Genomic DNA, 22,745 nt, shown 5'->3' on the forward strand with positions numbered 1-22,745 from the left:
CTTTGCCACTCTGTGGCTTTGTTAGCCTGTACTGGGTGGAGGTGCTTCTCACCTCTCCCTGCAGGAACTGTAACACCTGGCGGTGAGCCTCAAAGGCTCACCCCCTTTGTTACAGCGCCCCAGGGCATCCCAGCTAGTGGAGATGCCCGCCCCTCCAGCCACTGCCCCCACTTTTGGCAGCAAGGCTGGAGGAGATAATGAGAAAAACAAGGAGGAGTCACCCACTAGTCAGGACAGCCCCTAAGGTGTCCTGAGCTGAGGTGACCCCTGCCTTGAGAAATCCTCCATCTTGAGTTTGGAGGATTCCCCCAATAGGATTAGGGATGTGCCCCCCTCCCCAAAGGGAGGAGGCACAAAGAGGGTGTAGCCACCCTCAAAGACAGTAGCCACTGGCTACTGCCCTCCCAGACCTAAACACACCCCTAAATGCAGTATTTAGGGGCACCCCAGAACCTAGGAAAGTAGATTCCTGCAACCTTAACAAGAAGAAGGACTGCTGACCTGAAGCCCTGCAGTGAAGACGGAGACGACAACTGCTTTGGCCTCAGCCCTACCGGTCTGTCTCCCAACTTTGAAGAAAACTGCAACAGCGACGCATCCAACAGGGACCAGCGACCTCTGAAGTCTCAGAGGACTACCCTGCACCCAAGGACCAAGAAACTCCTGTGGACAGCGGCCCTGTTCAACAACCTGCAACTTTCTTGCAACAAAGAAACAACTTTAAAGACTTCACGTTTCCCACCGTAAGCGTGAGACTTTCCACTCTGCACCCAACTCCCCCGGCTCAACCTGCGGAAAACCAACACCTCAGGGAGGACTCCCCGGCGACTGCGAGCCCGTGAGTAACCAGAGACGACCCCCCTGAGCTCCCACAGCAACGCCTGCAGAGAGAATCCAGAGGCTCCCCCTGACCACCACTGACAAGGGACCAGACACCTGGGACCAACATTGCACCCGCAGCCCCCAGGACCTGAAGGAACAGAACTCCAGTGCAGGAGCGACCCCCAGGCGACCCTCTGCCTAGCCCAGGTGGTGGCTACCCCGAGGAACCCCCCGTGCCTGCCTGCATCGCTGAAGTGACCCCCGGGTCCCTCCATTACTTCCTACCTAAAACCCGACACCTGTTTGCACACTGCACCCGGCTGCCCCTGTGCCGCTGAGGGTGTACTTTCTGTGCCTGCTTGTGTCCCCCCCCCCCCCCCGGTGCCCTACAAAACCCCCCTGGTCTGCCCCGTGAGGACGCGGGTACTTACCTGCTAGCAGACTGGAACCGGGGCACCACTGTTCTCCATTGAAGCCTATGTGTTTTGGGCACCTCTTTGACCTCTGCACCTGACAGGCCCTGAGCTGCTGGTGTGGTAACTTTGGGTTGCCTTGAACCCCCAACGGTGGGCTACCTTGGCCCCAATTTTGAGACTTGTAAGTGTTTTACTTACCTCCAAACCTAATCTTTACTTACCTCACCCAGGAACTGTTAATTTTTGCACTGTGTCCACTTTTAAAATAGCGTATTGCCATTTTTACAAAGACTGTACATGATATTGTGTTCATTCAAAGTTCTTAGAGTACCTAAGTGAAATACCTTTCATTTGAATTACTACTTGTAAATCTGGAACCTGTGGTTCTTAAAATAAGCTAAGAAAATATATTTTTCAATATAAAAACCTACGGGCCTGGAGTAAGTCTTTGAGTGTGTGTTCCTCATTTATTGCCTGTTTGTGTACAACAAATGCTTAACACTACCCTCTGATAAGCCTACTGCTCGACCACACTACCACAAAATAGAGCATTAGAATTATCTCTTTTTGCCACTATCATACCTCTAAGGGGAACCCTTGGACTCTGTGCATGCTATTTCTTACTTTGAAATAGTATATACAGAGCCAACTTCCTACAACTGGTCATTTAACACATTTCATCAAAAATACTTTGAAAAAGGGGGGGGGGAATACAAGAAGGGATGTGGAAAAGGGAAATAGGAGTTGGGAACAATGATGATGCAGGATTTGCCCTCTTTCAAGCATTTTGTTTTTTCAATAACTGCATTTTAGGATCAGAAAATTGTTACATACCTCTGTGTTGTTCGTTTTGAGTAGCACATGGCTTTTATAACAGACATACACAGATTTGTTTTTGGGCACATCCTTAGTTATTTTAAAAACTCTCTCTGTTCAAGTGTCCCTGCTACATCCAAAGGCAACTAACTCAGTTTTGTGCTAGAGGTAACTTCTGGTTCCGCTTAATCATGTTTGCTGGGTTTTTTAAAAATTCTGCAGTTTTGCTTAGACATTTCAGGAAGCTATCATTCAGAAGAAAGTGGGTAATTTGCTACCATCCTGGATACACTGTCTTTTTCATTACGAACCACAATTCTTTATATCAGGTTTATCAATTTCAACAGCAAAAATATAGAGGGTGAAACATTTTTTCTCAAAATGTCAGTCACAGAGAGATTTAGATTGTCAGAAACTTGAATGTTCTGCCCTTTTAAAAGCCAGTAAAGCAGTACAATGTAAATAACCTGTCAGAAAGATCTCTTCTTTTGGGTATATACATGTAAAACGTTGACTTTCTGTACAGTGAAAGTATGACCGTTTATGCGGTCTTATAGTCTCCATTTTACTTGCCATCCCTCTTCCTGAATGTGTTCTTAATGATTAAATTTTTAAGGTCAATGGTGTCAAGAGCCCTTAAAGATGATCTACTTGCATTACACTTATCAAACTCCTCACAGACAAGTCAAAATGTTGGGATTAGTTTTCCTTTGGGAGAAAGTGCAGAAACGGTGTCAGGTAAGATATGAGAAAGGGACCAATGTAGTCACTTAATCTAGCACAAAAATTAAGGTGCTATTGTAAGGAAATGCCTCCTTGGCATGGTTACCCCCTAACTTATTGCCTTTGCTGATGCTAAGTTTTGATTGAAAGTGTGCTGGGACCCTGCTAACCAGGCCCCAGCACCAGTGCTCTTCCCCTAAACTGTACCTTTGCTTCCACAATTGGCACAGCCCTGGCACTCAGGTAAGTCCCTTGTAACTGGTACCCCTGGTACCAATGGCCCTGATGCCAGGGAAGTTCTCTAAGGGCTGCAGCATGTCTTATGCCACCCTGGGGACCCCTCACTCAGCACATGCACACTGCCTCACAGCTTGTGTGTGCTGGTGGGGAGAAAATGACTAAGTCGACATGGCACTCCCCTCAGAGTGCCATGCCAACCTCACACTGCCTGTGGTATAGGTAAGTCACCCCTCTAGCAGGCCTTACAGCCCTAAGGCAGGGTGCACTATACCACAGGTGAGGGCATATGTGAATGAGCACTATGCCCCTACAGTGTCTAAGCAAATCGTTAGACATTTCAAGTGCAGGGTAGCCATAAGAGTATATGGTCAGAGAGTTTGTCAAACATGAACTCCACAGTTCCATGCTGGCTACACTGAAATCTGTGAAGTTTGGTATCAAACTTCTCAGCACAATAAATGCACACTGATGCCAGTGTGCAATCTATTGTAACATACACCCAAAGGGCATCTTAGACATGCCGCCTAAATACCAATTGAACTTCTAGTGTAAGCTGACCAGTTTCTGCCAGCCTGCCACATACCAGACATATTGCTGGCCACATGGGGAGAGTGCCTTTGTCACTCTGTGGCCAGGAACAAAGCCTGTACTGGGTGGAGGTGCTTCTCACCTCCCTCTGCAGGAACTGTAACACCTGTCGGTGAGCCTCAAAGGCTCACCCCTTTTGTTACAGCACCCCAGGGCATCCCAGATAGTGGAGATGCCCGCCCCTCCGGCTACTGCCCCCAATTTTGGCGGCAAGGCTGGAGAAAAACAAGGAGAAGTCACCCACCAGCCATGACAGCCCCTAAGGTGTCCTGAGCTGAGGTGACCCCTGCCTTTAGAAATCCTCAATTTTGAGGTTGGAGGATTCCCCCAATAGGATTAGGGATGTGCCCTCCTCCCCACAGGGAGGAGGCACAAAGAGGGTGTAGCCACCCTCAACGACAGTAGCCATTGGCTATTGCCCTCCCAGACCTAAACACACCCCTAAATTCAGTATTTAGGGGCACCCCAGAACCTAGGAAACTAGATTCCTGCAACTTGAAGAAACAAGAAGGACTGCTGACCTACAAGCCCACAGAGAAGGAGGAAGATGACAACTGCTTTGGCCCCAGCCCTACCGGCCTGTCTCCAACTTCGAAAACCTGCAACCAGCGACGTATCCGACAGGGACCAGCGACCTCTGAAGCCTCAGAGGACTGCCCTGGACTAAAGGACCAAGGAACTCCTGTGAGCAGCGGCCCTGCTCAAAACCAGCTACTTCTTTGCAACAAAGAAGCAAGTTTCAAAGACTGCGTGGTTCCCGCTTGAAGCGTGAGACTTCTCACTCTGCACCCAACGCCCCGGCTCGGGATTCAGAGAACCAACACCACAGGGAGGACTCCCCAGCGACTGCAAGCCCGTGAGTAACCAGAGACGACCCCCCTGAACCCTACAGTGATGCCTGCAGAAAGAATCCAGAAGCTCCCCTGACCGCGACTGCCTGTAACAAGGGACCCGACACCTTGAACCAGCACTGCACCCGCAGCCCCCAGGACCTAAAGGAACCGAACCTCAGCACAAGAGTGACCCCCAGGCGACCCTCTGCCGAGCCCAGGTGGTGGCTCTCCCGAGAAGTCCCCCCTGTGCCTGCCTGCACCGCTAGAGTGACCCCCGGGTCCCTCCATTGTTTTCTACCTGAAACCCGACGCCTGCTTTGCACACTGCACCCGGCCGCCCCTGTGCCGCCGAGGGCGTGTTTTGTGTCCCCCTCTGTACTCTACAAAACCCCCCATGTCTGCCCCCAAGGACGCAGGTACTTACCTGCTGGCAGACTGGAACCGGAGCACCCCTGTTCTCCATAGGCGCCTATGTGTTTTGGGCACCTCTTTGACCTCTAACCCTGACCGGCCCTGAGCTGCTGCTGCGGTAACTTTGGGGTTGCCTTGAACCCCCAACGGTGGGCTGTCTATGCCCCAGAACTGAGACTTGCAAGTGTTTTACTTACCTCCTAATCTAACCTTTACCTACCTCCCCCAGGAACTATTGATTTTTGCACTGTGTCCACTTTGAAAATAGCTTATTGCCATTTTTACAAAGACTGTATGTGATAGATACTTTAGGAACTTTGAATAAAAGCAATAAGTGAAGTACCTTGCATTTAAAGTGTTTACTGCAAATCTTGAACCTGTGGTTCTTAAAATAAACTAAGAAAAGATTTTTCAATATAAAAACCTATTGGCCTGGAGTAAGTCTTTGAGTGTGTGTTCCTCATTTATTGCCTGTGTGTGTACAACAAATGCTTAACACTACCCTCTGATAAGCCTACTGCTCGACCACACTACCACAAAATAGAGCATTAGAATTATCTAATTTTGCCACTATCTTACCTCTAAGGGGAACCCTTGGACTCTGTGCACACTATTTCTTACTTTGAAATAGTATATACAGAGCCAACTTCCTACAGCTATCGTATAAATATCATCCTTGAAAGATATATATTTTTTTTATTTCCACAACCGGCCAGGGTAACAAAAACAGTGGTACCAAATGATAGAAAATTGCCCTTTTTTAACAAGTTGGTAGGTGCAAAAGTGCACTGCGTAACTTTGGCGTTATGTAATTTGGCTGCAACTGTTGCAAAAAAATGACTCACCTGCTTCTAAGTAAATATCAGTTTCGGTTAGGCTTTATTGTATTGTGTACGATATCTTTCTTGGGATTTTTACTGCATAAGATCTAACCTGTTAAAAGAAAAAGAAGAAATCAAACATTTAGTTAAGTGGTACAGTTTTCAAATGATTTATGCTTGAGTTAGATCACTGGTATTTTACACATACTTCCCTGCAAGGTCTCTAATTTTGTCTTTCAACTTGAATGTCTTCCATTATGCATTATCAGCCATACTTGGTAACGTCAACAGTTTGTGTTATTTCACTGCAAAAACGTATTGCCACGCGCTTCACTATTACACACAAAACTCAGCAGTGCAAGCAGTTTTAACACGGGAAGCAGCCGTGCACAATCCTTTACATACACAAATGCCAGGTAGAGTATTTGTGCTGGTACTCACACGTCCCTGCCTCACACACTGAACACGTAAAGTGTGCCAGCAGTAGTAAAAGTTAACTTACAAATGTGCGGCACTAGTAGCAGCTGTTCAAATTTCTTCATAAACATAGATACTGTGCATGCAGCAGAAGTACACACACGATACACTAGAGGCAGCCCCAGTGTACACTTCAAGTCACACATAGGCTAGTGCACAAACACCACCAGGGGTCCTATTACATAAAGTTTCTAAAGTTTCCACCGGCACTTGCGCCCACATTGCGCGCCCCCCTGGGCACTTTTGGTATTAAAGAAATGGCCACAGATGCTTCTGCGGCCCCTTATGTAATACTGACAGTTCTGCCGATATCGCTGATGCACACATAGCGCCAATGCTATCAACAGAGGGCGTTCCCTCATTTGCATGGCAGTGTTATGCAAATGAGGGAACCACTGTGCCTCTGCACTCATGCCATATTACCAACGTGGGTGCAAAGGAAAACATGATGTTTGAAGCTCACTGAAAGAGTGCCACAATAGGCAGCCGGGGGGGTGGGGACGCTACCATGGACCCCCTCAGACATTCCCTTGCAGGCATGTGTAGTCACTCACTGCACCCGCCTGCAAAGGTATCTCTAATCCCTCTAAAAATTCAGGCGGGTTGCCATCTGCACAGAGAAACACTGAGCAGTTTTTAAACAGCTGCTCTGTATTTCTCTCAAATGGGCTGCCCAGAGGACAGCACAAGTTCGTGGCTGTCCCAGGGGCAGCGCATTTAGTATAATACAGCGCACTGTCCTTGTTTGCACTGGGCGCACCTTTTGAAAAGTGACCCCAGAGCAAACAGGGACAATGTGCTGTATTCTGTAATACAGCCCCAGGTAGTAAAAGTGCAAGCTTCCCTGACATACACAGGACCTGAACTTCATCTATTGCCTTGTCTCCTCAGCATGGCCTGGACATCTGAGGCCTGGTGTTAACTGTGGGAAGATTCCCCCCGGCCTCCAGGAACACTTGAATTCTATGTTTTAGGGTGGGAAGCTCCACCAACTCGGCTAGCCTAGGCAGCACTATGCATTCGCCTGTGACATTTACTGTGACACAGCAACTAACCTCAGAGGAAAACAATATAATTGTATTTAAGTACTGCCTTACATAACACAAACTCCGACTGAAAGATTTCAGAGCACTGTACAATAAGGTTACCGAATTACAATGACAGCAAAGATACACGTAGCTGAAAAAGCAGAAAGAGGTAATTAAGGAACAGTATTATGAAGGGCTAGACAGTTTACAATATAGGAGAGTGGCAAAGCCGTGCAGTGGTCATAATATGTCACAGCGGGAGAGCATCGGAAATGGATAAAATATAAACCAAAACTAGGGTGAAAGAGTGGCATAATAAAACAGGCATTTGCAATTCAATAGGCCTCGCATTTTCTTGAGTCAGAGCTATTGGCATTGTAAATTCATAACTAGACTTTTCTTGCCACATAAAGTGGTAAACCCTGTCTCATAATTTCGTCTTTTCCTGCCATGTTTTGGTGGCCACTGACGGCTAGTGACATCAGAAATCACAAGCCCTTGAGCAGAGACGATGGAAAATAAGGCTGGAAAAGTACTTTATTTTTAATTTAACAGAATTATGTCTTGCAAACGTTCTTGCCTCGCATTTCTACAAAGCTTAAATAAAGTTAACAATAGCAGAGCAGAAGATTTATGGCCCCAATAAAGGAAATAAGCAATGCATTGTGTGCCAAGTCTAAGCAAGTTTCACATCATTGCTTCTAGGTTTAGCTACATTATACCAGAAAGGGCATTTTGTGGCTTTCGAGAGCAGTGAGCTAAACAACTGGGTGTTTCTTTTGTAAAATAATCTTATTTTAGGAGCCAGAGGGGAGGACAGCACTGGATTAAAGACAAAACAAATGCCAGCAACATGGGAGGAGGTGGGAGGAACGGAATGCCTCAACAAAACACAGACAGCTACCAGCCTAAAACACCAATAGTAAAAAGGGAGCACCAAAGAAGTGTCAAAGTAGTCCATCACAGCAACAGATAAAGAAACCAAAGGGGAATAATACATTAGTTGGTCACTGCTCTGAAACTGAAAGGAGGCAAAAAATGGCAGAACTGGCAGCTAGCGAGCAAGAATTTTTGAAGGACACTGCAACCAACAAATGAAATCGCTTCAAGCCATAAGAAGTATACTAAAAGTATACATGAGGTTGAACGCTTACGCTTGACATAAGCGCATTCAGTCAAAGTTAGCTTGGAATGTCGCAGGGTTATGAGGCACTAAAGAGTCAGGGGCTGGTAGTGAAACAATAGTCAAACTGGCTAATAGGTGTTACAGTCAGTTATAGAAGGTACTAAACTATCATAGCTTGGTATTAAAAGATTAACCAACAGAAGCACTATTGGGAGAAAAAGTGTGTGGCTTGACACTTATCAACTTTACAGAGTGCATAGTAATATGAAATAAGGGTCGATAGTTATAGGCTTATCTACGAGTACTACAGAAAGCTAAGAGCTACACTGACAGGGTACGCAAAAATTGTGATTAGGAAATTCAAATGCAGATGTTTTTCAAAGTAAATATTCTTGCAGACAGAGTTAAAAGAGGAGCATTCTTAATATGATGACACTCTAGATTTTTGGGGCACTGAAGTAGAAGGATGTAGGAGGCTGGCCTGGCTTGTAGTGGGTACCAGAAGGTACTTACACCTTGTGCCAGGTCCAGTTATCCCTTATTAGTGTAGAAGAGGTGTTTCTAGCAGCTAAGGCTGATAGAAGGTAGCTATGGCAAAGCAGCTTAAGCTGAACTAGGAGACATGTAAAACTCCTACTATACCACTGGTGTCATATGCACAATATCATAAGAAAACACAATACACAGATATACTAAAAATAAAGGTACTTTATTTTTATGACAATATGCCAAAAGTATCTCAGTGAGTACCGTCAGTATGAGGATGAGAAATATACACAAGATATATGTACACAAACCAAAATTATGCAGGTTATAGCAAAAAGAAGTAATGCAAGCAGTGTAAAGTTACAATAGATTGCAATAGGAGCACATAGGTATAGGGGCAACACAAACCATATACTCCAAAAGTGGAATGCGAACCACGAATGGACCCCAAACCTATGTGAGCTTGTAGAGGGTCGCTTGGACTGTAAGAAAACAGTGAGGGTTAGAAAAATAGCCCAATCCAAGACCCTGTAAGGTAGGTGTAAAGTGCACCTACAACCCCCAGAGAGCACAGAAGTCGTGATAGGGGGATTCTGCAAGGAAAACCAACACCAGCAATGCAACAACAGTGGATTTACGGACCTGAGTACCTGTAAGACAAGGGGACCAAGTCCAAGAGTCGCGACAGTGTCGAGAGTGGGAAGGAGCCCAGGAAATGCCAGCTGAGGGTGCAAGGAAGCTGCCACCAGATGGAAGAAGCTTGGTGTAAGGAAATGCCTCCTTGGCATGGTTGCCCCCTGACTTTTTGCCTTTGCTGATGCTATTTTTACAATTGAAAGTGTGCTGAGACCTGCTAACCAGGCCCCAGCACCAGTGTTCTTTCCCTAACCTGTACTTTTGTATCCACAATTGGCAGACCCTGGCATCCAGATAAGTCCCTTGTAACTGGTACTTCTAGTACCAAGGGCCCTGATGCCAAGGAAGGTCTCTAAGGGCTGCAGCATGTCTTATGCCACCCTGGAGACCTCTCACTCAGCACAGACACCCTGCTTGCCAGCTTGTGTGTGCTAGTGAGGACAAAACGAGTAAGTCGACATGGCACTCCCCTCAGGGTGCCATGCCAGCCTCTCACTGCCTATGCAGTATAGGTAAGACACCCCTCTAGCAGGCCTTACAGCCCTAAGGCAGGGTGCACTATACCATGGGTGAGGGTACCAGTGCATGAGCATGGTACCCCTACAGTGTCTAAACAAAACCTTAGACATTGTAAGTGCAGGGTAGCCATAAGAGTATATGGTCTGGCAGTCTGTCAAACACGAACTCCACAGCACCATAATGGCTACACTGAAAACTGGGAAGTTTGGTATCAAACTTCTCAGCACAATAAATGCACACTGATGCCAGTGTACATGTTATTGAAAAATACACCACAGAGGGCACCTTAGAGGTGCCCCCTGAAACTTAACCGACTATCTGTGTAGGCTGACTAGTTTTAGCAGCCTGCCACAAACCGAGACATGTTGCTGGCCCCATGGGGAGAGTGCCTTTGTCACTCTGAGGCCAGTAACAAAGCCTGCACTGGGTGGAGATGCTAACACCTCTCCCAGGCAGGAATTGTCACACCTGGCGGTGAGCCTCAAAGGCTCACCTCCTTTGTGCCAACCCAGCAGGACACTCCAGCTAGTGGAGTTGCCCGCCCCCTCCGGCCAGGCCCCACTTTTGGCGGCAAGGCCGGAGAAAATAATGAGAAAAACAAGGAGGAGTCACTGGCCAGTCAGGACAGCCCCTAAGGTGTCCTGAGCTGAAGTGACTCTAACTTTTAGAAATCCTCCATCTTGCAGATAGAGGATTCCCCCAATAGGATTAGGGATGTGACCCCCTCCCCTTGGGAGGAGGCACAAAGAGGGTGTACTCACCCTCAGGGCTAGTAGCCATTGGCTACTAACCCCCCAGACCTAAACACGCCCTTAAATTTAGTATTTAAGGGCTTCCCTGAACCTAAGATTTTAGATTCCTGCAACTACAAGAAGAAGGACTGCCTAGCTGAAAAACCCCTGCAGAGGAAGACCAGAAGACGACAACTGCCTTGGCTCCAGAAACTCACCGGCCTGTCTCCTGCCTTCCAAAGATCCTGCTCCAGCGACGCCTTCCAAAGGGACCAGCGACCTCGACATCCTCTGAGGACTGCCCCTGCTTCGAAAAGACAAGAAACTCCCGAGGACAGCGGACCTGCTCCAAGAAAAGCTGCAACTTTGTTTCCAGCAGCTTTAAAGAACCCTGCAAGCCCCCCCGCAAGAAGCGTGAGACTTGCAACACTGCACCCGGCGACCCCGACTCGGCTGGTGGCGATCCAACACCTCAGGAGGGACCCCAGGACTACTCTAAGACTGTGAGTACAAAAACCTGTCCCCCCTGAGCCCCCACAGCGCCGCCTGCAGAGGGAATCCCGAGGCTTCCCCTGACCGCGACTCTTTGAATCCTAAGTCCCGACACCTGGGAGAGACCCTGCACCCGCAGCCCCCAGCACCTGAAGGACCGGACTTTCACTGGAGGAGTGACCCCCAGGAGTCCCTCTCCCTTGACCAAGTGGAGGTTTCCCCGAGGAACACCCCCCTTGCCTGCCTGCAGCGCTGAAGAGATCCCTAGATCTCCCATTGACTTCCATTACAAACCCGACGCTTGTTTCTACACTGCACCCGGCCGCCCCCGCGCTGCTGAGGGTGAAATTTCTGTGTGGGCTTGTGTCCCCCCCGGTGCCCTACAAAACCCCCCTGGTCTGCCCTCCGAAGACGCGGGTACTTACCTGCAAGCAGACCGGAACCGGGGCACCCCCTTCTCTCCATTCTAGCCTATGTGTTTTGGGCACCACTTTGAACTCTGCACCTGACCGGCCCTGAGCTGCTGGTGTGGTGACTTTGGGGTTGCTCTGAACCCCCAACGGTGGGCTACCTTGGACCAAGAACTGAACCCTGTAAGTGTCTTACTTACCTGGTAAAACTAACAAAAACTTACCTCCCCTAGGAACTGTGAAAATTGCACTAAGTGTCCACTTTTAAAACAGCTATTTGTCAATAACTTGAAAAGTATACATGCAATGTTTATGATTTAAAGTTCCTAAAGTACTTGCCTGCAATACCTTTCAAATGAGATATTACATGTAGAATTTGAACCTGTGGTTCTTAAAATAAACTAAGAAAAGATATTTTTCTATACAAAAACCTATTGGCTGGATTTGTCTCTGAGTGTGTGTACCTCATTTATTGTCTATGTGTATGTACAACAAATGCTTAACACTACTCCTTGGATAAGCCTACTGCTCGACCACACTACCACAAAATAGAGCATTAGTATTATCTATTTTTACCACTATTTTACCTCTAAGGGGAACCCTTGGACTCTGTGCATGCTATTCCTTACTTTGAAATAGCACATACAGAGCCAACTTCCTACACTTGGTGTTTTGCAAGAACGAAGAGGACTAGGAACTTCCCCTTTGGAGGATGGATGTCCTACGTCGTGAAGAAGCTTGCAGAGGTGTTCCCACACAGAAAGACCGCAAACAAGCCTTGCTAGCTGCAAGGGTCGAGGTTAGGGTTTTTGGATGCTGTTGAGGGACCAGGATGTCGCCACTTGGATGAGGAGACGGAGGGGGCGCCCAGCAAGTCAGGGAGCCCTCACAGAAGCAGGCAGCACCCGCAGAAGTACCGGACTTGGAAGAGGAGTGAACCGGAGTCCACGCAAAGTCACAAAAGGGAGTCCCACGACGCCAGAGGACAACTCAGAAGGTTGTGCACTGCAGGTTAGAGTGCCGGGGACCCAGGCTTGGCTGTGCACGAAGGAAATCCTGGAAGAGTGCACAGGAGCCGGAGCAGCTGCAAATCACGCGGTACCCAGCAATGCAGTCTAGCGTGGAGAGGCAAGGACTTACCTCCACCAAACTTGGACTGAAGAGTCACTGGACTGTGGGAGTCACTTGGACAGAGTTGCTGAGTTCCAGGGACCACGCTTGTCATGCTGAGAGGGGACCCAGAGGACCGGTGATGCAGTCTTTTGTTGCCTGCGGTTGCAGGGGGACGATTCCGTCGACCCGCTGGAGATTTCTTCAGAGCTCCTGGTGAAAGGAGGAGGCAGGCTACCCCCAGAGCATGCACCACCTGGAAACAGTCAAGAAAGCCGGCAGGATGAAGCGAGACAAGCTTGCTAGTAGTCGTCTGGCTACTTTGTTGCAGTTTTGCAGGCGTCCTGAGCAGTCAGCGGTCGATCCTTTGGCAGAAGGTGAAGAGGGAGATGCAGAGGAACTCTGGTGAGCTCTTCCATTCGTTATCTAAAGAATTCCCCAAAGCAGAGACCCTAAATAGCCAGAAAAGGAGGTTTGGCTACCTAGGAAGGAGGATTGGCTACTAACAGAGGTAAGAGCCTATCAGAAGGAGTCTCTGACGTCACCTGCTGGCCCTGGCCACTCAGAGCAGTCCAGTGTGCCAGCAACACCTCTGAATCCAAGATGGCAGAGGTCTGGGGCACACTGGAGGAGCTCTGGGCACCTCCCGTGGGAGGTGCAGGTCAGGGGAGTGGTCACTCCCCTTTCCTTTGTCCAGTTTTCCGCCAGGGCTGGGGGATCCCTGAACCGGTGTAGAATGGCTTATGCAGAGATGGGCACCATCTGTGCCCATCAAAGCATTTCCAGAGGCTGGGGGAGGCTACTCCTCCCCAGCCCTGACACCTATTTCTAAAGGGAGAGGGTGTAACACCCTCTCTCAGAGGAAGTCCTTTGTTCTGCCTTCCTGGGCCAGGGCTGCCTGGACCCCAGGAGGGCAGAAACCTGTCTGAGGGGTTGGCAGCAGCTGCAGTGGAAACCCCGGAAAGGCAGTTTGGCAGTACCCGGGTTCTGTGCTAGAGACCCGGGGGATCATGGAATTGTCACCCCAATGCCAGAATGGCATTGGGGTGACAATTCCATGATCTTAGACATGTTACATGGCCATGTTCGGAGTTACCATTGTGACGCTGTACATAGGTAGTGACCTATGTACAGTGCACACGTGTAATGGTGTCCCCGCACTCACAAAGTCTGGGGAATTTGCCCTGAACGAGGTGGGGGCACCTTGGCTAGTGCCAGGGTGCCCTCACACTAAGTAACTTTGCACCCAACCATCACCAGGTGAAGGTTAGACATATAGGTGACTTATAAGTTACTTAAGTGCAGTGGTAAATGGCTGTGAAATAACGTGGACGTTATTTCACTCAGGCTGCTCTGGCAGGCCTGTGTAAGAATTGTCAGATCTCCCTATGGGTGGCAAAAGAAATGCTGCAGCCCATAGGGATCTCCTGGAACCCCAATACCCTGGGTACCTCAGTACCATATACTATATGGGTGTACCAGTATGCCAATGTGAATTGGTGAAATTGGTCACTAGCCTGTTAGTGACAATTTGGAAAGCAGAGAGAGCATAACCACTGAGGTTCTGGTTAGCAGAGCCTCAGTGAGACAGTTAGTCATCACACAGGGAACACATACAGGGCACATACTTATGAGCATTGGGACCCTGCTTGGCAGGGTCCCAGTGACACACAGACTAAAACAACAAATATACAGTGAAATATGGGGGGGTAACATGCCAGGCAAGATGGTACTTTCCTACAAAGGACAAGAAAATCATGTCCTTCTTCGAAAGGGTAGCGAAGCAAGACCTTCCTCCTTACAATGTATGGTGTGAGAGACGTCATATATGGACAAGTTCTGGGAGAGAACTCTATGCATCTGGAGGTTCAAATCTTTGTACATAAGGTGTGCCTTTCTCATGGAGCAGCATGCCTCAATAGGAGTCATTTGAACTGGATAGGAGCTGGGTTGATCTGATACAGTTTGTATTTATTTGCTGAAAACAAACCTGCTAGCAGCATGAAGTACAGAGCTTAGTGGGCCAAGTCAGTTTGTTTGGGAGTCCATTGAATAGGGCAAAGCCACAGTCAACTCACAAGTTAAGCAAGCCCGCAACAGCTGCTTTCAGGTCCTAATGGAAGGGAGATTCTTTCTGATTTTTAAGTTGATGAACGGATGGTGGGGGATACTGAATACATCAGATTCATCACGAGTCCATCTTGGATACCTTTTCCCAGTTTAGGTCCTCTTCTACATTCCAAACAATCAAATAGCGTATATCTGTATTTTGCAACTTTCTTTCTGGAGCCCAATACCTGCAGTGCCACGCAGAGCAGTGAAGCTTGCCACAGGTCAAGCATCAAAGAAGTCTTGCTTCACAGCTAGTGGCATGAGGAAGAACACCCTTAAAGCATGGGTTCTCATTTGTGGTGTATTATTATTCATATCACTCATATACCATGATTTCTGTCTTATAAAGAGCTCTTAAGGAAAGATTTGTTTCCTAGAAGGCCTACACCAACTGTCACCCATGGCTTGCCACTGAATCAAAAACTGCAGTCAGGATTCATTGCTCAATGAGGGCACTGGACACTGATTAACTTCAAAGTGTTTGCACTTGCATGGGCGAGCTCAATCACTTTATCTCGGTCAAGGAAATGGGGTAAAGTCATGATTGGTGCCTGGGCTTTGATGTAGCAGAAACTTTAGTGCTGTCCCTCATGTCACAGAAGTAATCTATGTGTGACAGTTTATGCATTATTTTAACCAAAGTACTAAAGGTTTGACTGTAAAAAGATGCACCGAGAAGCCATTTTAAATGTGCAATCATTTAGACTAAAGTTAGAAACCCTGGTGGTATTAAAGTTTAATTAAATATTTGAAGGATTAAACTGATATTATGATGCAATTTAGACTCTAAACTAATAGTCTGCATTGAAACAATTTTGAATTTCTATTGATTAATGATTTAAATATGCATGCAAAATGGAAAAATGCAGTTCCATGTTATATTGATTGAAATGTATTAACAGAGTCATTTTGTTTGAAGTTACTGTAACCTGAATACTAGCGAAGAATTATTAATGCAGAATTTATAGTTTGCATGTAAAAATGTGATTATTTGATGTATTAATGTGCAGTATTAACTTACTTGTAATAACCTAAAAAAGGCCTGCTAGGCCCTGTATTTTGTGACTGTGCAAAAAATGTAAAGTAATTTCCATAACATGAACTTTCATTCAGACTTCGTTCCCATAAGAACAATAGCTTGGTAATAGGCTTCTATTATTTTACACACAGAGACTTGTAAAACTCTGACCTTGGATGTGAAACATCCTGGACTGCGGGCTAGCAATGTGAACATTTGTTTCAATCTCGTTTGGAGTTACAGGTATGGATGCTATTCTCATGACAGACCTGGGAAGAAATGAGAATGCTTCAACCTGGGGTCATGTGACATTCATATTAGACAATGCCCCTTTAACGTCAAATGAACTGTTGCCCTGAACGAATCAGATTGTCGTATATACTCTTGTATGTCGTTGATCAGTTGGACTTTGGTCAGATTTTAACCCTGGTCAGATTCCTGACAGACTTCAAGACTCCTGAAGATGAGAAGCTGTGCCGCCCCCCCTTCCCTGTATCCTGAATGCCAAGACCCTCGGAGCAGTATCTTCCTCTCTGCCTTGGACTCCTTTGAAATGCCTTGCTGATTTTCTTCCTAACCACTACAGAGGACTCTTGGTCGAGCTTCTGACATGCTGACGCTTTCCCTTTTTAGGGTTGAGTGCGTGCAAGTGCTTTGTCCCTGGTGTAATCTCTCTGTGAGCTTTTAACCACAACCATGTCACGCCCATCACTTTCATTGGTTTGCGAGCTTGCCTTTTAAAACTCGCTTGATTTCATTAGTGAAAGGCATGCATCCGTCATGCCTTTTCTGGTGTTTAGCCCTCTTCGAGCGCACTGGCCAACTACTGAAAACATACAAGGCTCCATGTTTCCCAAATGGCTTCTGCACTATTTCTTTTTACCTCCTACACAGCGCAATCTCACTGGGCAGTAGTTGAGCGCTTTGCATGACAACCCTGTTACATGGATAATTCTACTTTTGCTGGTTACATGGATAATTGCGCATTTGCCCATACTTTTCACTGCGAGCGAACTTCTGTTTCCTTTTCTGTGTCTCCTTCACGCTCATGGTGACCGCTGGCTCTCATATGTGAAACTGCTTTACTTTTCATTATCAGTTTATGTGGCAAGAAAAGTTTGGTTAGGAGTTTACAACGTTAATAGCTCTAACTCAAGCAAACGTGAGACCCATTGCATTGCAAATGCTTGTCATCTATCTCTTGCCTACCTTGGTTAGTAACTTCTTACCCAAGATTACCTTTTTCCAAGATCTTTTTGCCCTTTTTGTCCGCATGTGTTCCGTCCCACACATGCTTTTCCCTGATTTGGTTAACCTTAGGGTTTCCCTGTGCCAGGCTCAATTGAACTCTGCTGATTTGAAATTGTCAGTGTTAATCAAAAGGTGAGAAACATTTATTTTCTGTATCTCAGATAACTTTGTTGATGTTTTGCATTGTCCTCGTCAAATGCTCAGTTCTGTTAATGTTAGTTCGTCTGAACTTGTTTCGTTGCCTTGGGCAGCCCATGGTGATTTTGTATCAATATAATTTTGTTTTGCAAATCATCTACATGACTTTGAGCTTGCGTTTGTAATAAATATTCTAACTTTATTTCCTGACTGGGGTTTTACTTGTATGGCCACATTGGTCTTGCTATGTATTTAATAGGTTTGTATTGAAATTTTGTTGTATGGTTCTACCAAATCCTATGCAGGGTCCAAAGATTTGTTGACCTCGGTGAGCACGGATTCCAGCGAAGGATGAAAATGCTCCAGCAGATCTAAGGAGATGGAGCCACTGATTGTTACGACTATGATCTCACTATAGACATAGCTGAGTGTTGTGTCTTATGCCTCCCTTTATCGAATGCTTAAATGTCATAAGAATTAGAATGTAGTCCTTAGAGCAGATCTGAACTAGCAAGCTATCGGTGTTGAACCTCATTGTGATAAAAAGCAGCTGTTTAGAATAAATCAGCTTTTTCGGAAACCTAGGAGAGTTCAAACTACTTGTTACAAAGGTCGAAAGTGCTGGGAGGGTGGCATAATCAGGCATGAAAAGCATCTGAAAGCTTGTCCTTCCTCGATGGGACCTAGACAGGTTGAACCACTTAAAGTCACAATTGAAGCGAACCAGAAGTATGCTTTCTGCACTGTGCTACCTCCAAATAATCTGCAATGTCACAAACGGCCACAAGGAATTAATATTCTTTAAACACTTTCTGCAAATGTTTCTTGTACTCCTTTTTTCTTACCTTTCTAAATGCACAGTTCATCAGTGGCCTAACGGTGCATGAACCACAAACAAATACACGTTAGCAGCACAGCACTAATTGAAACAGACCTTGCACCTACTCCTTTGGCTTCAGTTTTGTCAGTCAAGTCAATAATTGTAAAACACCACACTTTTTATTACAATATGGCTATTATGAGTTTACAAACTCCAACATGTTCATATCTCTAACAAAATACACATGGCTACACTGAAAATTGCATCTACCAACGATCAGCTGGGTCAGACAGATCTTCCATTCATCCATGTGTGGTATTGGTGCTCAGCACAAGGTGGCAATCCTGTAATTCTGATACAATATTCCGGTTAAAGCAATGTCTTAAACCTCTGCTGCGTTCGCAAATCACATTTCCGGGTGCTCTAGGTAAGCCTCTAAGTTTTGCTGACGCTTCATTGTTTACCACTTAATTTTCTTGGTGAAATTATATTTTTAAACAGCTATTTACCTGAATGAAACTAGAAAAAAAAACTGCAAGGCCACTGAGAAATGAGCAAAGCTTTCAACCTGAGAAAGTTCAAATGAAAGTCTTCTGGCACTTCAACCGCAGTCCGCTGTGAGTTTACCACCGAAAAGCACAGCAAGTTAGATTTTGGACAGTCACGCCAGGAAACGGGTAGGGGTTTAAATTTAAAATGAGGCAACAAGTAATCAACCTATAAAAAAAAATCATGTTTAAACCAGTATACCAAGACGTGAATTATGTTTTGCATCACATTACTCCTTTGTGCACAAAGAGGTGAAGCATGCCCTTTAATGTCAAAACAACCATCATTCGATATGTCCGTTTCTACCAGGCAATTTACAATATGCTACACATGTATGCAAGAGCTTTAACGTATAGTGTATAGTGTAGGGAGCGCTAGAAGTGTTAAACAGAAAAATTCACACTTGTTCATTTTAAAACATGTCAAAGGGGTCTCTAAATCAAACATTCCCTTATAATAGCATCACACTGACTCGGTAGGAAAAAAAATGCCATGTTGATGAAAACAGTTTCGTGCGAAGGGTCGCGCAGACAACAGGCGCCCAGCAGAACGGCACAAAAACAAAGCTGCGAAAAATCACGTCATGGCCGCCACCCCCACCCCTCACCCCTCACCCCTCACCTCTATCTCCGCAGCCCGGCAGCCTGCACCCCCTCCATGTCCGAGCAGGGGAACGACGCTGGGGAATGGCGGTCGGATAAAACAGTTTGTTTACTGCGGGTCTGAAGCATGGAAGACTAAGGGCCTTCAGTATTCATCCACTGCCCGCTGCCTGCTGCCTCTTCCTCCGCAGTATGCAGGAGGGGGTGCGCCATCTACAGGATAAATATAGGGAAGCTCTTGCAAAACAGAGAAGGACAAAAACGGAGCAACGCTTACCCCCGGGGTACTGCTTGGGGATTGCCGCCTCAGGGGTCCTATGGATGTGCCCCTGGGTTACTCGGTGGTTGCTTAGAATCTAATATTAATTTTAATGCCTGACCTCCTTGTCCGCATAAACCACACCCACTCCCTAATTTCGTTTTAACAGCCTCGTATGTGTGCGAAACGACGAATCGGACGAAAACAGCCATAGCTCCACCTGAGTGCCTAAATAAATACTACTACCGCAACTAATAGCAATAAAAAAGCGTATCAGTGCCTATAAACAAGGCCGACCTTTGTGACAGAACCAGGATGTAAAGAATGCCATACTACAGGACAAAGGGCAAGATGTACGAAGAATTTTAATCGGGCTGTTTACGATCGAAAATGCTTTTTAAAATCAGGACCATGAGGGCGGAGGAGCGTGGCCCCCCGCCAGCAGCAGTAGCTGCAAACCCTTTTCAAGGAAAGGATAATAAACGGTGTTGCTTTTCCAAGGGGAAAGAGATGAGCATTTTAGAATAATGTGAGCAAAAAAAAGATGCAAGCGTCCCACAAAGAGGCTGCAGAGGAAAGTGGTGTGAAGAGGAGAACAGAAGCGATTGAGGCATTCTGCAGACTGCATCCTCTTCCACAAACCTCTGTAATGTTTAGTTCACATTCTAACATTTTCAGCACTGAAATATTTTCAGTTCTGTTTTTACAACAATATCATTGTTACTCATTTGTCTCTTACTAATAACAAGCATTGGTAAAGCCAATAGGTCTGCGCTTGTTTTAAGCATATGTTCCTAATTATGTGATGTGTCTGGATGCAATCATTCTCACAGAGAGGCACATAAGTGTTAGTCAGCTGACATGATGTTAGATGCATATGATTTAAGTGCATATGTTTTAAGCCATGCCCTTAATTACATAGGACACGCTTCTTGAAGAGGAATCATAGCTAAACTTCTTCAACCTCACCCCTTTTAGTGACCCTCCCACCTTTTATTCCCACTTAAAGCCCTAGCTGTATTTATATAGAGCAAACCTAGCTGAAAGACAGCAGAGCGCTAAATACCATCAAAGGAAAAAATACAGTTAACGTCTGATAGGAGAAGTAGTTGGTTTCTAAGAGCAACAGTGGCCAAACACTGTACTGCAATGTAGTGTTCTTTATAGAGGTGTGCCTTTAGCTCTTTTCCAAATTGGGGCTGTCCTGATGTATGTGGGGGGTATTGTTACAGATACTGGGTGCAAAGTTGAAGAAGGCATGTTTCTTTGCAGAACTAATCAGACAGATAAGCAGAGGTAACAGTAGTGATGGCTTTGTAGATGATGCATCCGGTTCTGAAGATTGTGTGAGATGGAAAGAGCAGTCTGAGGAGTCCATAAGTGTGGGGCTGTTGTGGACAGATTTCTTCAGGCCATTGATAAGGCATGTTGTGGCATAAACAACGCCCATAAGTGGGGCCAATTTGGAGTCTCAGTGACTATGGAGTTTGCCACAATCAAGATATGAGAGTATGAGGGATTGAATAGCAGTTCTCAAATTGCTTTCTGGGATGAATGCTTTCACTTTCTTTAATAGAGAGAGCTGGTCTCAGGGCACCTTTGCCTTTCTTGGCAAAGTATTAGTTAAGCGTGAGATGAGTGTCCAGGGTGAATCAGAGTGAGTTACAACCGGGTGTTTTTTGGGGGGTCCAAATCCACTGTGGTTCATGTTTTCAAGCCATGGTTGGGCTTGTTCTTGGAAGATAGCAAGAGTTTTGTTTTGGTAGGTTTAGCCTCCAGGAAGGGGTTTAACATCCAGCTCTGGATGAGGTGCAATCAGTGTTTGAGGTATTGAATGTCTGGAGCAAGATACTTTCAAATATAGTTGGGAGTTGTTGGTGTACTGGGGACATTTTATGCTGTAAGGAGCTCCACATACAGGTTGAAGATGATGAGGGACATGATGGAAATTTGGGAGTCTCCACAAGTGACAGGGATCTTCTGGGAACTTGAAGTGTCATATGAATGAACTGATGTCAGCTGGATGGATAGGAAGAGAACCAGCATAACATTGCCAGTGAATCCCATTTGAGACTTCAGCATGTTGACGATGGCGGGATCATCAACAGTATCAAAAGCAGTTGAGAGGTCCTTTGATATCACAAGGCAGTGTCACCTTTACCTCTGGTCAAGAGGATATCTTCTATAATTAGTAAGGTACCGGTTTTGTGCTGCAGCAAGATCTGAAGCCATGCTGTTAGACATAAAATAGATGTTTGGCATTGATGATATTAGGCTGCTTTTTCAGTAATCATTCTGTTGAAGGGTAGATTAGTGATGTTCCTATATATATATATATATATATATATATATATATATATATATATATCCAATATTGTTATTAAATATGAATTAAGCCACTGGGGCTATGTCCTTTTCTTTTCCATTTAACACCAATGGACGATGCTTTGTGTTCAATTCTTTCATGAATTTGTATAACAAGTTAAATAAGTGCAGGTATCCCACATGTAAAAAGCCACGTGTAAGGGAGTGCAGGAGATGCTGTCTTTATGTTAATGTACGTGCCTGTCGTGATTTGACAATTACTGTTTTTATTAGATGCTTTAAACCTCTATGACCACAATAAAACAATTAATTCGTCTTGAAGCCCCCACAGTTTTCAGATAGACACATGGGAATTGCAACACAGTTTCAGACGGGCATGTTCTGCCAGTGTGCCTGAACTCTAGTTTCTGTAGAATCACTTGCAACAGAAAAGCATGCTTTTAAGTGTTATGAATACATTCACCTTTCCTAAGTTATAGCAGTTTTTACCTTATAAAAATCATTAGGCAATATCTGGGAAGCTTGACTTGGTTCTATTTTAGAGTAGCCCCATCGGGTAGGCACCAAGCCGGACATTTTGCTTGAGGCAAGCTCAAGCCTTGCTTCCCTCCCCACCTCACCTTTCAGGCTATTACAATTTCAACTCTGGATTATAGTATAGTTTTCAATATAATTGCCACATTTTCATATTTATTCAGTTTCTGTCACGTTAAGTACATTTTTGAACAGGTTGCAATCACGGAAAACCTGGCACTTAAACGTGGAGTGCTACAAAACTCACATCTCATTGGAGAGATATTAGCAGGTGAATAGGTAATGTTTTACTCTTGCAGCATTTTGTTTAAGTCCAAAGAAAGTTAAATACTAGATTTTGCCACCTTTGTTTAAAACAAAGTCCAGTGTTTAAGCCCTATCCATGTGAAAGAGACACTCAAAAAAACAAAACCTTCTTTTGTTTTTACATATGTAGTAGGTTCATAAGTACA

The 22,745-nt window shown here is 45.6% G+C and overlaps 1 protein-coding gene across 1 annotated transcript in view; it reads right to left on the reverse strand.

Moving 5' to 3' along the window:
• ANKRD46 (ankyrin repeat domain 46) overlaps positions 1-19,584 on the reverse strand; it is a 165,412-nt gene extending 145,828 nt beyond the window's left edge. Inside the window, exons 1-2 of the mRNA XM_069220557.1 lie at positions 19,195-19,584; positions 5,695-5,782 (exon numbers count right to left, since the gene is read on the reverse strand). The gene's annotated coding sequence lies outside the window, so the exon portion shown is untranslated. The remainder of the gene's footprint in view (positions 1-5,694; positions 5,783-19,194) is intronic.
• Positions 19,585-22,745: the final 3,161 nt, after the last annotated feature.

This window comes from Pleurodeles waltl, chromosome 2_2, assembly GCF_031143425.1.
Source record: "Pleurodeles waltl isolate 20211129_DDA chromosome 2_2, aPleWal1.hap1.20221129, whole genome shotgun sequence".
Lineage (NCBI taxonomy): Eukaryota > Metazoa > Chordata > Amphibia > Caudata > Salamandridae > Pleurodeles > Pleurodeles waltl.